Source organism: Vipera berus, assembly GCF_964194415.1.
Source record: "Vipera berus genome assembly, chromosome: 2".
NCBI classification, from domain to species: domain Eukaryota; kingdom Metazoa; phylum Chordata; class Lepidosauria; order Squamata; family Viperidae; genus Vipera; species Vipera berus.
In genome coordinates, this window is record NC_138203.1 from 13951879 (window position 1) to 13968313 (window position 16435).

The 16435-nt window shown below is 41.4% G+C and overlaps 1 protein-coding gene and 1 long non-coding RNA gene across 6 annotated transcripts in view; one reads left to right on the forward strand and one right to left on the reverse strand.

Moving 5' to 3' along the window:
* LOC308661011 overlaps positions 1-13539 on the reverse strand; it is a 31784-nt gene extending 18245 nt beyond the window's left edge. The window contains exon 1 of the long non-coding RNA XR_014024863.1: positions 13461-13539. This is a non-coding gene — a long non-coding RNA (uncharacterized lncRNA). The remainder of the gene's footprint in view (positions 1-13460) is intronic.
* A 193-nt stretch (positions 13540-13732) lies between these two features.
* Positions 13733-16435, forward strand: part of RAB27B (RAB27B, member RAS oncogene family) — a 42894-nt gene continuing 40191 nt past the window's right edge. Inside the window, exons 1-2 of one of the 5 annotated variants that reach the window (XM_081315684.1) lie at positions 13733-13930; positions 15211-15386. The gene's annotated coding sequence lies outside the window, so the exon portion shown is untranslated. Of the gene's footprint in view, positions 13931-13970; positions 14108-14382; positions 14653-15210; positions 15387-16435 lie in introns of those variants that run through there. The other 4 variants (XM_081315685.1, XM_081315688.1, XM_081315687.1 and 1 more) reach the window with 4 other exon arrangements.

Sequence of the window (16435 nt, forward strand, 5' to 3'; positions counted from 1 at the left end):
GTAAAGGTAAAGGTTCCCCCGCACATGCGTGCTAGTCGTTTCCGACTCTAGGGGCCGGTGCTCATCTCTGTTTCAAAGCCGAAGAGCCAGCGCTTGTCCTAGGACGTCTCCGTGGTCATGTGGCTGGCATGACTAGACGCCAAAGACGCATGGAACGCTGTTACCTTCCCACCGTAGTGGTCCCTATTTTTCTACTTGCATTTTTACGTGCTTTCAAACTGCTAGGTTGAAAGAAGAGATATGTGCATGTAAAAAGGCTAGCCAGAATCATTTAAAGATAGTCTTCACCTTACAGCCATTTCTTTAATGACCATTCAAAGTTACAATGGCACAGAAAAGAGTGACTTGCAACTCTTCCTCACTCTTCCAACCATCATAGCATCCCCATGGTCCTGTGATCATAATTTGGGCACTTTGCAACCAGCATGTATGTACAAATGGTCGCAGTCCCAGGGTGAAATGACCACCATTTGTGACTTTTCCTGGATGACTTCAGATAAGCAAAGTCAATGGGGGGAGCCAAATTCATGTGATTAATGACCATGTGATTCACTTAACAACTTCAATGACTCATTTAACATCCCTGGAAAAAAAGACATAGTGAAATCGGGTGTGACCTACTTCACCACCACCTTGCTTAGTGATGGAAATTCAGGTCCCAATTGTTATTGTAAGTTGCCTTGCTTCTGACAAGGAAAATCAGTGGGGAAGTCAGGTCCACTTAACAAACAGGTTCCTAACTTAACAACTCAAGTGATTCACGTAACAACTGTGGCAAGAAAAGTTGTAAAACGGGGCAAAAACTCACTTAACAACTGCCTTGCTTAGCAACAAAAATTGGGGGCTAAATTGTGGTCCTAAGTCAAGGACTACCTGTACTCAATACAGCCTAAGGAGGACTGAATATGCTTAGTAAATATGGAATCCTGATGGAATTTAGAGAACAAAAGAGGGGAGGTGTGACCAGGGTATACTGCAGTTTTCTGTTATCAGTGAGTAATGATCAGTGCCTATAAGAATAGAAAGGAGAATGTTATGCAACATTTTACAGTGATTTGTTTTCTTTCCTTTTCTGGCCAGACACAGGAAGAATGTTTTGGCCTACAAGGAATGGATAAGTAATGGAGAGGAACTGAAAATGGGGGATTTAATGGCCTTCCACGTCCAAAACACCTCTATTTAGAAACAGAATCCCACTAACGTCAGTGGGTTATAGGAACAAATCGTTGAAAGCCAGAATTAGCTTAAACGGAAGGTTGCGAAGGAATGGTGACATATTAAAGTTGATATCGGTGTGCCTGGGTGAACTTTCTTTCTTCACCATTGATCTTTGTCTGCCTACATGATCACTGTGGAGATGGAAAGCAGAAAAAGCGTGACTCACCCATCATACATTTTATTGATTAAGTACCTTCTCTACACTAGGTTGTTATGGTCAGGGATAGAAATTATCTCACTCTGTTGCAAATCTAGTCTGAACTTTATTTGGTTAAAGTGCTATACATAATACAGTATAGTCTACCTGGGTTGATGACTGGACAGAATCATGAAGGGACGGTGACCAAATGAAGAAGGCAGATAACTTCTGCCAGCCTCTTATCGCCCAGATATAGAGATTATACTTGCTGCTGATAATCAGAGAATGGGAAAGAGCTGGGAGCAAACGGATCTCTCTTGAATAGGGAGAGGAGGTTGAAAAGGACTAAGATCCAGGGAGGGAAAAAAAGTGTTATTGCACTCAAAACAAAGGTGGGGAGAGGGACATCCATTCTAACATCTCAACATTTTTCTATCGTCATCTCCTGCCTCCTCCTCCTCCTCCTCCTCTTCTGTTTCCAAGGCCAATTCTATCCCTTGGGAATAACTGGAGATTACCTTGAATTCTTCTTTGAGTACAGGTAGCCCCTGAGTTAAGACCACATTTGGAACAGAAACATCTGTCACTAAATGACACAGTCATTATGTGAGTCATGCCCAATGTACAACCTTTTTGCCACAGTCCTCAAGTGAATGAAACAGTTGCTAAGCAACTCTGGCTTTTTCCATTGACTTTTCTTGTTGGAAGCCCCCAGGGAAGGCTGCAAAGGGTGATCACATGACCTCAGGATGCTGCAACCATTGCAAATGCATGGCGATTGCCAAGCACCCAAATTTTGATCAGGTAATCACTGGGATACTATAATAAGATGCTATAAGAGCCCTGGTGACGCAGTGGTTAGAATGCAGTATTGCAGGGTAATTCTGCCGACTGCCAGCAGTTTAATTCTGACCGGATCAAGGTTGACTCAGCCTTCCATCCTGTTGAGGTCTGTAAAATGAGGACCCAGATTGCTGGGGGCAATAGGCTGACTCTGTAAAACACTTAGAGAGGGCTATAAAGCACTATGAAGCGATATACAAGTCTAAGTGCTATTGCTATAATGGTCTTCATTATTTATTTATTTATTTCGATTTATATACCGCCCTTTTCCCGAGGGACTCAGGGTGGTTTACAGGGCAAATTAAAACAGTACAATATATACAGGTTAAAATAAAATTAAATGAAATAGCCCCAAAATAATTAAAAATTAAAACCTTAACCCAAAACCCTCAGTCCAGGCCGGCAAGCTCGAAATATCTATGTCATATATCATTTCAAAGTTTTTGGAAGAAATATGTGGCAAATATTATTAGTACTTATTTATATTTTTTTTCTGTATGCAGCATTCAAAGACTTAGTTTAACTTTGTTTTTTTCTATTTCATTAAGAAGAAAAGTTGATTTGTGGTTAAGCTTTTTCATAAAGAATTAGAAAATTAATCTCCAATAATTTAAATACCAGTAGAAATGCTACTTTATGAGAAATACAAGTAAAGAATATCTTTAAACCTGAATGAATCTTTAATTGGCATTTTCTCTCTTTTTGCATTCTTTCCTACCAGATGCTAATTAATCCTTTTGTTTATTCTATTTTGACTATCTGCCTCAAAATTAAAGATTCAGATAGTTGCACTTTCAACCTTGAAATGATTTTATCTACTACTTTAAAAGGGATGGAAAAAATATACTAAATAAATGAATAGGAACAGAAGGATTACAAACTTTGCCTACAAACAGCCCCAGTGTGGGAAGCAGGGTGTTGATGTGGCATTGCTCTTTTTAAATCGAGCCAGGATGGAGATGCTCACAAAAACTTGGCTCGTTTGTCATAATTTGGCTGCTTGCGATGTACTAATGAGTCAGAAGTGCTGAAGATTCCCGTTTATTGCACACAAGCAGAGTGCTGATACAAGGTGAGATTGCATCAATGAACGTAGTAAAATTAACAAACAGATTAAACCTACTCGGTACTTTTGAATTGCTCTTACAAATAAAGCCGAAGTCTGCTTCCAATTCTTCCTTTGTTAGAAAAGTGAAAAGCCGGGACTTAGCTTCGTATGTTAAAATATGTTTTTGCTTCTAGTTCCAGTTTAGTCAGAATATAATTGAATGACTAAATGACTGAATACACGGAGTTAACTAGAAATTGAACTGGAGTTTCTTTTTTTTTAATTGAAAAGTTTTAAAATACATTTTTAGAACATATACCCCATCTCCCCCAACCCCCTCCCCTTCCCTCCCTTTCCAACACCCCCACCCCCAACTTCCCAGAGCGGAATACAGGGTATTACATCATACAATCTTACTCTAAAATATTCTAATTACTATAATTACTCTTTAAATCCTATCGCACTTTAACTCTCCTTAGCCATAGAGAAGATAAATAATATATCCTCTAATTATAATAACTAATAACTATTCATATGTTGAATGATACTTTGTAGTCCCATATTTATTCGGAATATAATCAATCCATCTTCTCCATTCCACTATATATCTTTGTTGCGAGTGATCTTTCACATATGCCGAGATTTTGGCCATTTCTGCCAGGTTCGAAACTTTCAAAGTCCGTTCTTCTATAGTAGGCAGATCCTCCTTCTTCCAGTATTGTGCTACCAAAAGTCTTGCAGCTGTTATTAAGTTCAGCATCAATTTAGTTTCTATAGCAGTACAGTCAGTGATAATACCCAACAAAAACAATTGTCGTGAAAATCTTATCTTTTTCTTAAAGATCTTCTGCATGTTCCACCAAATTTTGATCCAAAAAGCTTTAACTTTTTTACAAGTCCACCATACCTGATAATACGTTGCATCATCATCAACCACATCTCCAACATTTTGGCTGACAATTTGGATACATATATGCTAATTTTCTGGGATCCAAATGCCATCTATAAAACATTTTGTAAAAATTCTCCCTTGTTTTGTGCCTGTGTAAATTTAACATTCCTAACCCATATTTTCTCCCAAGTGTCCATTATTATTGGTTCTTGAAAATTCTGGGCCCATTTTATCATACAATCCTTAACCAATTCCGCTTCTGAGTCAATTTCTATCAATGCATTGATAGAAATTGAACTGGAGTTTCTGATTACTTCACTGCAACATCAGAAATAGAGAGGGGAAGCAGAGCAAACCTATTGACCAAACAAACCTGAGTACAGGTAGTCTTCCACTTACGATCACAACAGGGACCAGTATTTCAGTTGTTCAGCAAGGTTGTTGTTAAGTGGGTCACCCAATTTTATGACCTTGCTTGCTGCAGTTCTTCAGTGACTCAGGCAGTCGTTTAAGAGAATCTGGTTTCCCTCATTGATCTTTCTTATCAGAAACCAGCTGGGAAGGTCACAAATGGGGATCACATGACCCCGGGACACTGCAATTGTAAATTCATGCTGATTGCCAAGTACCTGCATTTTGATCATGCAACTATGGGGAGGACCAGTTGTAAGTCACTTTTTTCAATGCCGTTGTAACTTCAAATGCCTGCTAACTGGATGACTGTATGCTGAGGACTATGTGTCTATTAGTAGCCTATGATCTTATACTTCCAAAGGGTCACATCAGTTCAAAGAGAGAGAATCTCCATAGAACCAGGCGGCTGGTTCTAATGGGGAAGGGGGAAATTTAATGTCGTCTTCTACCTGGTTCTAAAACAATTTTGGCCTTGAAAACTACCTAGAATCATCTCTTTATTGATCATCCAGTCTTCTTAGATTTTTCTGCAGGCTACTTTAAAAGCTTACCTCCGATTTGTCTGGCTATCAGGATCTGGTTCCATTTGCTCTCCAGGTGATTACTTCCCCCCCCTCTCAGAGTTATTTTGTTGTTTACCTATTTAGACCTCTCAGCAACCTATTTAGCCCTGTGCATACAACATGTGTTGAAACTCAATATTAAGAAAACCAAGATCATGGCATCCGGTCCTCTCAATTCCTGGCAAATAGATGGGGAAGAAATGGAGGTAGTGACAGATTTTATTTTCCTGGGCTCCAGGTTCACCACAGATGGGGACTGCAAGCAAGAAATTAAAAGACGCTTGCTTCTGGGGAGGAAAGCCATGGCAAATCTAGACAGCACACTAAAAAGCAGAGACATCACCCTGCCAACAAAAGTGCATATAGTCAAGGCTATGGTCTTCCCAATTGCAATGTATGGCTGTGAAAATTGGACCATAAGAAAGGCTAAGCGCCAAAGAATTGAGGCCTTTGAACAATGGTGCTGGAGAAGACTCCTGCGAGTCCCTTGGACTGCAAGGCATTCAAACCGGTCAGTCTTAGAGGAGATCAACCCTGACTGCTCTTTAGAAGGCCAGATCCTGAAGCTAAAACTCAAATACTTTGGCCACCTAATGAGAAGGAAGGAGTCACTGAAGAAGAGCCTAATGCTGGGAAAGGTTGAGGGCAATAGAAGAAGGGGACGACAGAGAATGAGGTGGCTGGATGGAGTCACTGAAGCAGTAGGCATGAGCTTAAATGGACTCCAGAAGATGGTAGAGGACAAGAAGGCCTGGAGGAAAGTTGTCCATGGGGTCACGATGGGTCGGACATGACTTCGCAACTAACAACTACAACAACAAACAACCTGTGACATTTCTGAAAATGCTTCCTTGGAAGTGTAGGTTCACCTTCCAAAGTACAACTCAAACTTTCTTTTCCCAGACCAGAGGCTGGATTTTTGAGTACCATTTATGCTGAAGTGGGGACGACAGAGAATGAGGTGGCTGGATGGAGTCACTGAAGCAGTAGGCGTGAGCTTAAATGGACTCCAGAACATGGTAGAGGACAGAAAGGCCTGGAGGAATGTTGTCCATAGGGTCGCGATGGGTCGGACACGACTTCGCAGCTAACAACAACAACAACAATATGCTGAAGTGTTTCCCTTCCTTCTCTCAGTGAGTGCCATATTTGTTTCAGCTAATCGAGCCAATTTCTGCCTTCCCCATTCCTCTATCAATTCCAAATGATCAATTATGATTTGTATACAGTAGGTTCAAATCCAATCTGTATATTAATTTAAAGCACCTACATTTCTCTGGCTCCCCAGCTTTGCTGTCAACAATAATAAACCTTATCTGGTTACTAGCTCTTCTTTCATAAATTTCTTTTTTCCCCTGCTACCCGCCCCCCCCTCCTTCCACTCCCCATTAGAAATGGCTGTCTGGACACCTAGCATCAGATGAGAATTCAAGAAAAAAAAAGCTTCTTTTAAAGTCCGCTGCCAATTTCAGTACTTGATAGAACATGTGATGACAAGATGACAGCAGTCAGTTAGCATAAAATGTGAGCAGTTTATGACTAACCTCTTGAGTGAAGATGACGGGCTTGTTCATTATGTAAAATGTAGAATTCTAGCATCTCGATAGGATATGGAATCACATCTTTGGTAATGTGTTGACAGGTAGGACAAGTTTGCTTGCTGTACTTTGCAAAATGTGACCGTTTTATTACCATGTGGTACAAGTTGATTAGCTCGACTTTGTTAGCATGTACTATCTTGCAAATCTTTGTTTTAGACGTCTCGTCTGTTTCAAAGACCCTTTCCCACAAAAGCTCACAAGGCAGTTGCAAACATGCTATGCTGAGGATTAATATGAACCACAAGAAATGTATCTTCTTGTTTAGGTCACTGTAAACCAGGGGTCCCCAACCCCCAATCCATGGAGCGGCACCAGACTGTGCCATGCCAGAAACAAGTGAGGCCCCATCCATGGGATGCAGGCAACATGCAAAACCACGCCCCCTCCAATCCACAAAAAACCTCTCTCCATGGAACCGGTCCCTAGTGCCCAAAAGGTTGGGGGCCACTGATGTAAACAACTGAATAAAGACACAATTGGGAATGAAATGGCATCACTATTATTACCACTCAGTTCCTTATTCTTGCGACGAATCCTGATTATGTAGTCCTGGTTATCGCATTCTACTTTCCATATTCATTGGTCAACATGGACATTGTTCATATCAGTTAGGAATTATGAAAATCTGGTAGACACCAATAGGTGAAAGATGTCTAGTCTTTCTTCTTCTTCTTCTTCTTCTTCTTCTTCTTCTTCTTCTTCTTCTTCTTCTTCTTCTTCTTCTTCTTCTTCTTCTTCTTCTTCTCGAGGGAGATACAAAGTTCTGATTCTTGCTCTTCTGGCAATTTTGTAGTGTGTCTTTGATGTTGTTTCTCCATCTTCTTCGGGGTCCACCTCATGTTCATTGACCTTCTCTTTTTGTATAAGCCTTGTACAGTATGGTATCTCAAGACATCCTCTCCAAGTGAACAAGCTACTTTATTTGCTCTTTTTGTATGTAGTTTAAGATTGGTTCTATGCCAATTTTTTCTCTTTTGGTCTCGTATCTGATTTTATTTTTTCTGGTCACTGCAGCAGCTTTCCTCAAACATCTCATTATCTTTATAGTAAATATCCATGTTTGGCACTGGTAACAGGGTGGGGATGAATCTGCTTTGTATGTGGTTCTTCTTTGTGCTGATCAGTATTGCCTTACGTTGTAGGAGTGCAGGTAGTTTTCTCAATACAAGTAGTCCTCGACTTACAGCCACAATTGAACCCAAAATTTCTGTTGTTAAGTGGGACATTTGTTAAGTGGGTTTTGCCCCATTTTATGAAATTTCTTGCCACAGTTGTTCAATGGATCGCTGCAGTTGATAAGTTAGTAACACGGTTGTTAAGTCAATCTGGCTTCCCCACTGATTTTGCTTGTCGTAAGGTTGCAACAGGAGATGATACGACCCTGGGACACAGCAACGGTCATAAGTATGAGCCAGTTGCCAAGCATCTGAATTTTGATCACATCATGGGGATGCTACAAAGGGCGTAAGAGTGGAAAATGATCGTAAGTCAGTTTTTTCAGCACCGTTGTAACTTTGAACGGTCATTAAGTGAACTGCTGTAAGTCGAGGACTACCTGTAGTTGGTTTGCCTTACTACGTGGTATGTTAATATCTTCCTTGTTCCTAGATACTTGAACTTTGATACTTGTTTTATGTTTCTTCCTTCTATTACTATACTTAGGATATGAAGGGTCTAGTTACCATTCTGGATTCTACAATATATCAGCAAGATAATTTCAGAACACCCTGCCCAGCAAAATATTTTGCCCCACAGCTCCCCATAGCAGTTACTTTCAAACACTGATGCTCACTAATATATGCAATGGATTTGGTATTTTTCATTTTCTTCACTGAGACAGTGATATTATCTGGGGCTTGGGACATCATAGAGAGATTTTTTTGAAGATAGGTAGATGCTCTCTCTTTTTTAATGATGCAACTTCAAGTCTTCCCATGAAAGTAATTAAAAAATAGATTCAGGAAACAGAAAAAAAACAGTTCTATCTTCATAAAATGTAGAATTGTATGCCATATAATGGTTATCATTAACTCAAATGGCTTGAAAAGAAAGCAAAACAAACTGATGAAGGATAAACTTATCAATGGCAACTAATCAAGGCAGCTATTTCCAATATATGAGAAAAGGACAATGATTGCTATACTCCTACAGGAAGAGCCCACAATGTATTTCTTTTCAGGTAGGATGGCTGGATCTAAAATGATTGAATTTGCTGAAGCAAAACAGGCATATGCAATTCCAGAGTCTGCCTGTTTCAAAATCTTTCGGAGCCAAACGTTGCCTCCAAATACCTAGAGTTATTGAAAACATTTTTATCCTACATTTATGCTGCAAAGTAACCACAGGACTCAAAACAGAAGATATTGAGGGAAGCTGTGCAAGATAGCAAATTTGTCTGAAATGGTACTATAGGCCAAGGTCCTATTCTATTCTATTCTATTCTATTCTATTCTATTCTATTCTATTCTATTCTATTCTATTCTATTCTATTCTATTCTATTCTATTCTATTCTATTCTATTCTATTCTATTCTATTCTATTCTATTCTATTCTATTCTATTCTATATAATGGGTTCACTTTATTATTATTATTAAATTTATTTGCTGCCCATCTCACCACAAGACGACTCTTTACAACTACACTCTTTACAACTCTTTACAATTTTACAGCTTCTTTACAACTGTCACATTTGCTTTATGATTGCTGTGTTTGTTTAACAACCGCTGCAAAAGTCATGAAATTGGGTCTGATGACAAGATGGTCTGTTTTATGACTGTAATGACTTATGACTGAAATTGTGGGACTCAATTACAATCGTAACTCAAGGACTACGTGTACAGGATAAATTCCCAGCCGTTTTGTGCCTATGAACAGGTGTTGTTTTTTTTTTGACCTAGGAATACAAGACAAAGCATCAGGTAGGAAAGAAGTCTCTTTGTAATGCACACTGAAATATAAGAAATTGAATGATCATTTGTATTTTCAGTCCAGAAACAACAACGGAATTAATTCTAGAGACTTTTAGCAGTGCAGAGAGGAATTTTCTAAGACTGGGTTTTGTTTTGTGTTTTGTTTACTTCGGTTTATTTTAATTTTTCTTCTTAAGGCACACTCAGAGCAGAATGTTTGATACATCTTCATCAAAACAGCTCAGTGATAGAAGTTACAAATTAGGTGTTTTGCAGTGCACAGAATATCTTAGCTAGTACTGGCAGCTTCAGCCAGCCCCAATGCAGATTTCTTTGCAATCAAATGATATAATCAGTCAAAATATTATGTAATGTGGCACAAACAGGAGTTTAATCCATGCAGTATTTATTCTCTATAGCACCTGAGGGCAGGACAAGGGTGAAAGCTTGTCAGAGGAACCTTGGAACGAAGAAGAGATTTCCTGACAGTGAGAACAGTTAAACAATGGAACAGATTGCCTCCCAGAGTTGTAAGAGCTCAATCACTCACTGCAGATTATCAAATAGAGATTGGACAGCCATTTGTCTGGAATGGTATAAGGCAGGGGTAGGCAACCTTGGCTCTTTTATGACTTGTAGACTTCAACTCCCAGAATTCCTGAGCCAACATGGCTGGCTCAGGAATTCTGGGAGTTGAAGTCCATGAGTCATAAAAGAGCCAAGGTTGCCTACCCCTGGTATAAGGTACATCTCAGTCACCTTGTTCTCCTTGCTATAGTATTATTTTCCATGCTTCCTAACTATACTGGGTTGAAATTAGATTTTTCTTAAACATTTCTTGGTGCTAAATCAGAATGTTTGGTCTCCAAGCCTGTGCATGGGGGGGGGGGGTGAGGTAGGGAGCAAGTGGCTAATGCAGTGAGCACAGAGGGACTGGACCATTTCTCCCTTGACTATAAAAAAATAACACAGTTGGAAGGAACCTTGAAGGTCATCTAGTCTAATCCCCTGCTCAGGCAGGAAACCTTATACCATTTCAGACAAAAGGTCGTCCAAGTGCCTTTTGGAGAAAGAAAAGCACCTTTGGGACAATGACAGAGTTTTTACTATTTATTTCTTTTATTTATTTGGATTTATATACCGCCCCTCTCCCAAGGGACTCGGGGCGGTGTACAGGGCAATTAAAACACTATGAACAACACATAATATACAAAAATTAAAATAAAATTAAACCAAATAGCCCTAAACAATAAAACACATTCTAAAATTTAATTTTTTAAAAATTTAAGACCTAAAATCCCAGTTCCTCAGTCCAGGCCGGCAAGTTCAAATAGCCAAGTCTTCAGGTCGCGGCGAAAAGAGCGAAGGTCGGGAGCCATCCGGAGCTCAACAGGAAGCTGATTCCAGAGGGCAGGCACGCCCACAGAGAATGCTCTCCCCCTGGGGGCCGCCAGTCGACATTCCCTGACCGACGGCACCCAGAGAAGGCCCTCTCTGTGGGAGCTCACAGGACGATGGGAAGTTAACACTGGCAAAAGGTACTCCTGTAAATAACCCAGACCCATGCCATTTAGAGCTTTATAGGTCATCACCATGAGTGTACCTATATCAGGCAACACCATGGTAATATAATACAGGGGTCCTCAACCTTGACTACTTTAAGACTTGAGGACTTCAACTCCTAGAATTCCTCAGCCAGCTTTGCTGGCTGAGGAATTCTGGGATTTGAAGTCCACAAGTCTTAAAGTTGCCAAGGTTGAGGACCCCTGATATAATAGGCAGATGCTGGAGGCAGTGATAGACAATGGCAAAGGCATCAATTCTACTGCCCAAGAGAAGGCATTGGCCAATCACGCCTGCATTTTTGTTGGATGGATAAAAAATATAAAATGATTGAAAATATAGTGCCAAACGATGGTTCCCACAGGTTGGATGACACTCGACATTTTACGGAGTAACATTTTTGGAGTTCAACTGGGGGTTATGATGTGGCTAGATTAAAGCTTTCGGGATGGTTCATTGCTGATCTTGCCAGGCAGGAAAAGAACAGCTGATGCTGCAGAGATGGAATTCCAGTGAGAACACAGGAAAGCTCAACTCAGTGAAAAAGGAAATTATACAATTACAAATTGACATCTTACCACTGGCAAAATTGAGATGGGCTGAAATTGGCACTTTCAGTAAAAAAAAAATAAAACCGTTTCCTATTCAGGAGACAAAAACAAAGAAGGAACAGGACTGTTTTATTTGTCAGGAAGGACATAGCAAAGACAATGAGGCCAGTGGCTGAATAATACCAATCAGATGGAGAATATTATTTTTTTTCTTCGTTTTATTTGTATCCCACTTTTATTATTTTTTACAAACAACTCAAGGTGACGAAGATACGAAAAAAACCTTCCTTCTCCATTGCCCCCACAACAACAATCCTTTGAGGTGGGTTGGGCTGAGAGTGAGTGGCTGTCCCAAAATCAACCAGCTGGCTTTTATGGCTAAAAGAATAGAACAGTCAGTCTCTGGCTTTCTAGCCTGACCTTAACAAATACACTAAACTGACTCTCTTTTATTTAAATTATAATTATTATTTTGTGCACAGGTTTTCTATCATACTCTATGTATCCCATTACTGATTTCTCTAGTTGAAAATAGATTTGGGGCCTCTGCATAAATGAGCTTCCCCTTACAGTTATATGGAAGGCAAATTTCAACTGTTCAACATGCATCAGCCTGGAAAATATTTATTCATATTTAAAGGTCAAACTCAAACTCTTGAGTGTGCTGCAGTCACTCTGATAGGAATCGAACTGACTACATGTCTAGAGACCCAGCTTTATCAGGACATGTAACTGCAAAAAAAAAAAACAAAAAAAAAACACACCAAAACACAAATAGTAACCTGCTTCAGATTCTGCCACGCAACATGGGAAGGTCAGGGACTCAAACTAAGTCATGAAAAGAAAATATGAGACAAAGCCAACATGTATTTCCTTATCCACCTGCTCCATCAGTAAATACCTTGTGAGGTTTGATTGCCTGAAGAGCTGGTTTGGGTTCTGTCTTAGCTGTTTTGGCAGGAGATGCAGCCAAGTGATTCCTACAGCCTATTTAAGTGTGTGTGTGTTTAGTGTGTGTGCGCATGCATGTGTCGGGAAATGCGTACATTAAAGCTACGCCTTTGTCAAACACAATGTAAACTGATCTGCAAGACAAGGAATCTGAAGAGATCCGCCCAAAGGAACCGCAGTTCATCTCAAGACCGAACTGTGTTGTTTTTTTTAGTCCTCGACTTACAACCACAACCGAGCCCAGAATTATATCGCCAAGGGACAAATTTGTTAAGTTGAGTTTGGCCCCATTTTACGTTTTTTTCTGGCCATGTTTGTTACGCGAATCACTGCGGTCGTTAAATTAGCAAGACGGGTTGTTAAAACGAATCTGGCTTCCCCGTTGACTTTGTTTGTCAGAACATTGCAAAAGATGATCCCGTGACACCACCACCCACCCCGGGACGCTGCAACCGTCATAAATACGAACCAATTGTCAAGCATCCGAAGGTAAAACCATGGGGACGCGGCGACGGTTGTAAAGTGTGAAAAGGGGTCAAAAGTCCCTTTTTTCCCTCCCCCCAGTGCCCTTGTAACCAGGGCTTTTTTTGTCATAGAACGCCCAGAACGGAGTTCCCGCACCTTTTTTGGATGGAACCTTGTAGGGTAAGGCAAGGCGGGTTGTATGACATGTGTGAGTTCCGGCACCTTTTTCTTTTACAAAAAAAAAAGCATTGCTTGTAACTAAGAACGGTCACTAAAACGAACGGTTGTAAGTCGAGGACTACCTGTACTGCGTGCTACTGAAACTTCTCAGTTGGCCACGCGAGGAACAGGAAGACTGGGCGAAGTTTTCCCAGAGCGAGGAGCGTGTGCGGAGCGGCGAATGAGTCATCCGCCGAGTTTTCCTGGGCTACCTCCGCCACATCTGTCCTGCCCGGCGATGGGAACGCCTTTTTTTTTTCCTCCCGTCGGCCTGTAGAGGCAGCCGCTTCCCCCCCCCCCCGAGCCGAGGGCGGTGCCAAGTTAGAAGCCAACTTGACTTTTTTTTCTTTTTTCCGGCACTCGAAGTCGTCCGAATCTGCCCGGTGTGTCTTTTCTGTCCCCCCCACCCCTGCCCCTGCGCCGCCGCCTCTTCTTCTTTTATACGCCCATCCCCGTTTCCAAAAGGTTGGCTGGGCAGGTTCCGGGAAAGGCGGAAGAAAGAACTTGGCAAGCGGGCATCCGAGCCAAAGAAGGGGCCAGGCTTCCCACGCCGGTAAGGTTTGCTACCCCCACCCCCCCGTGCTCCCCCCCAAGATCGAGTATTCGGCCGTTCGGTTCCGAAACGGGACGCGCGCCCGGAGTGAAACGGTCGGTAACCTTTGCTTTGTAGCCTAGGCGAAATCGGGTCTCTTTCAGGGTTGCAACGGCGGGGGAATTAAAACGCAGCGAGGTTGGTCTCTTGTTTTGGGCGTTCTTGGCATTGCCATTGGTGTGTGTGTGTGGGTGTGTGGTTGTGTGTGGGGGGGGATTTGTGCGCTATTGCCAGGCTGGGGCTCTGTGCATTGGAAAGTTTTTCGAAGGCAGGTTTTTTTTTTATAAAGAAAATAAAAGAAAAACACAATCATCTCGCTTGGGGCTCGCCTGCCATACAAGCGACAGCCCTCAAGGATTTAGAGTAGTTTTGTTTATTATTTTTCCCCCTTGCAGCCTGTTGCTACATTTTAAGGAGGAAGTTTAAAACAACCAGAAACACCGCAGACGGGAAAGCGCCCCAAGCTGCTTTCAGCTCCTAGGAGAAATTATTTGAGCCGTTCGGAAGTAACTCGGAATTATCCACCATTCCCGTTACAAACTGTAGCTGTCTTTATTCTGGCTCTATTGAGTGAGAGGGGTGGTTGGTTTTTAAGATAGCGATCTCTGCTGATGTGTACAGGAAGGGTTGTGGTTGCTTTAAATAAACCAGCCGAAGTACGGGGATCCTGTTTTAGTCAAAAGGTGAGGAGAGGTTGCAATCCCTGTTTATGCTGTTTTGGAAGCCGTGCAAATCCTGGTTTATTGTGAATAAGGCATACAATATATCTGCACCTGTTGGTTTCCTCTCGCAGAGGGTGGTTAATATACCAAAAGCCATCCTGGCTTGTTGTAACTTTTATGAGCCAGGATCATAACTCTTACGATGTGCGTAGAGTTTACAGATGCACTTTCGAATGCTGTTCTAGCCTGAATGAGTGAATGCATTGCCCACAAGGAAACTGAAAGAAGGCACATGTGTTTGCCATAAAGCTGCACATGCTGATTGACATACCTATGGTGTACGCAAATGTAAAAGTTACCGTAATTTAATAGAAAATGCAATATAATGGCATAAGAGGGAAGAGAGTAGTTAAGTAACCAATGGGCAATTTCAATCTATTGATTTAGTCCTTTGGACTTTTTTCAGCAGCTGTCGCTTAAAATGTATCTACCTTAGAGAAGAATCAGTCTTTCTCCTAAATAAAGTAGCACGGCATTATACAGCATGACATACCTACTGTACAACAGTTTATGTTTCAGTGCTTCAAAATGAAATTGATTCTATTGTTGAAAGAAACATCTTCATCGGGGTCCACTCCAAGCTGGGAATAAACAAAATGGAGACTGCTTTAGAAAGCCTGCAGTTTATTGAAGAGGAAGAGCTGCTAGACAGAAAGATTGGCTCTGGGAAAGCTGACCACCTGTCGCTGGGAGTGGTGGGTTTTTATACCTTCTTGAGCCTTTTGTTTGGAGTTCTTCCTGTTTTAGGCTTTGTATTTCCTGTGCCATGTACTTTGACTTGAGTCTGAGTGTGCCCTTTTGGTATTGGTGGGTTAATATTATGTTTCCTGTCCTTAGAATTTGGGTGGGAGTATGTAGATTTTAAAGGGACACGGTAGCTCAGTGGGTTAGGACGCTGAGCTTGTCAATCAGAAGATCAGCAGTTTGGCGGGTTGAATCCCGAGTGCCGTGTAACAGACTGAGTGCCTGTTACTCATCCCAGCTTCTGACAACCTAGCAGTTCGAAAGTACGTAAAAATGCAAGTAGAAAAATAGGGACTACTACAGTGGGAAGGTAACAGCGTTCCATACGCCTTTGGCGTCTAGTCATGCCGGCCACATGACCACGGAGACGTCCTCGGACAAGCGCTGACTCTTTGGCTTTGAAACGGAGATGAGCACCAGCCCGTAGAGTTGGAAACGACTAGCACGCATGTGCGGGGGAACCTTTACTTTTACCCTTATGTAGATTTTAGGGATCCTTGTCTTCCTAATTTCTTCAGTTTCTAGCTGGGAGGCTGAAACCTTTCTGAAAAAGATGATTGAATTTGTATTTCTAAAAGCTGGCCTCTGCTGAGTTTTCTGCTTGGGGGAGAGGGGCTGGGGCTGGTTTCTCTCTCTTTTTTTAAAAAGATCTTCTCTATTATTCCTTTTGGGAAATATATTCTTCCTTTTTAATATTCCCCAAAATATTTCTTTCTCTGGATTCTTCGCACACTATATTACTACTAACCTATTAACTGGTGAATTTCAGTAAAAACCTATATTTGGGCACTTACCGTTATACAGAAGTTTCCACACTAAGTTGCCATTTGTTTTAATAAAGTCTGTTCAACAAGCTGTAGCGGCAGGGCTCAGCCATCAACTATGATTTACAAATATAGTGGGTTCACATGCTTCCCTCGGTCAACCACTTTATGACTTAGTGCAGAGGGGGAAACCCAAGGCTCCAGTCACCAAGAGCCTTGGTGGAGCAGTGGGCTAA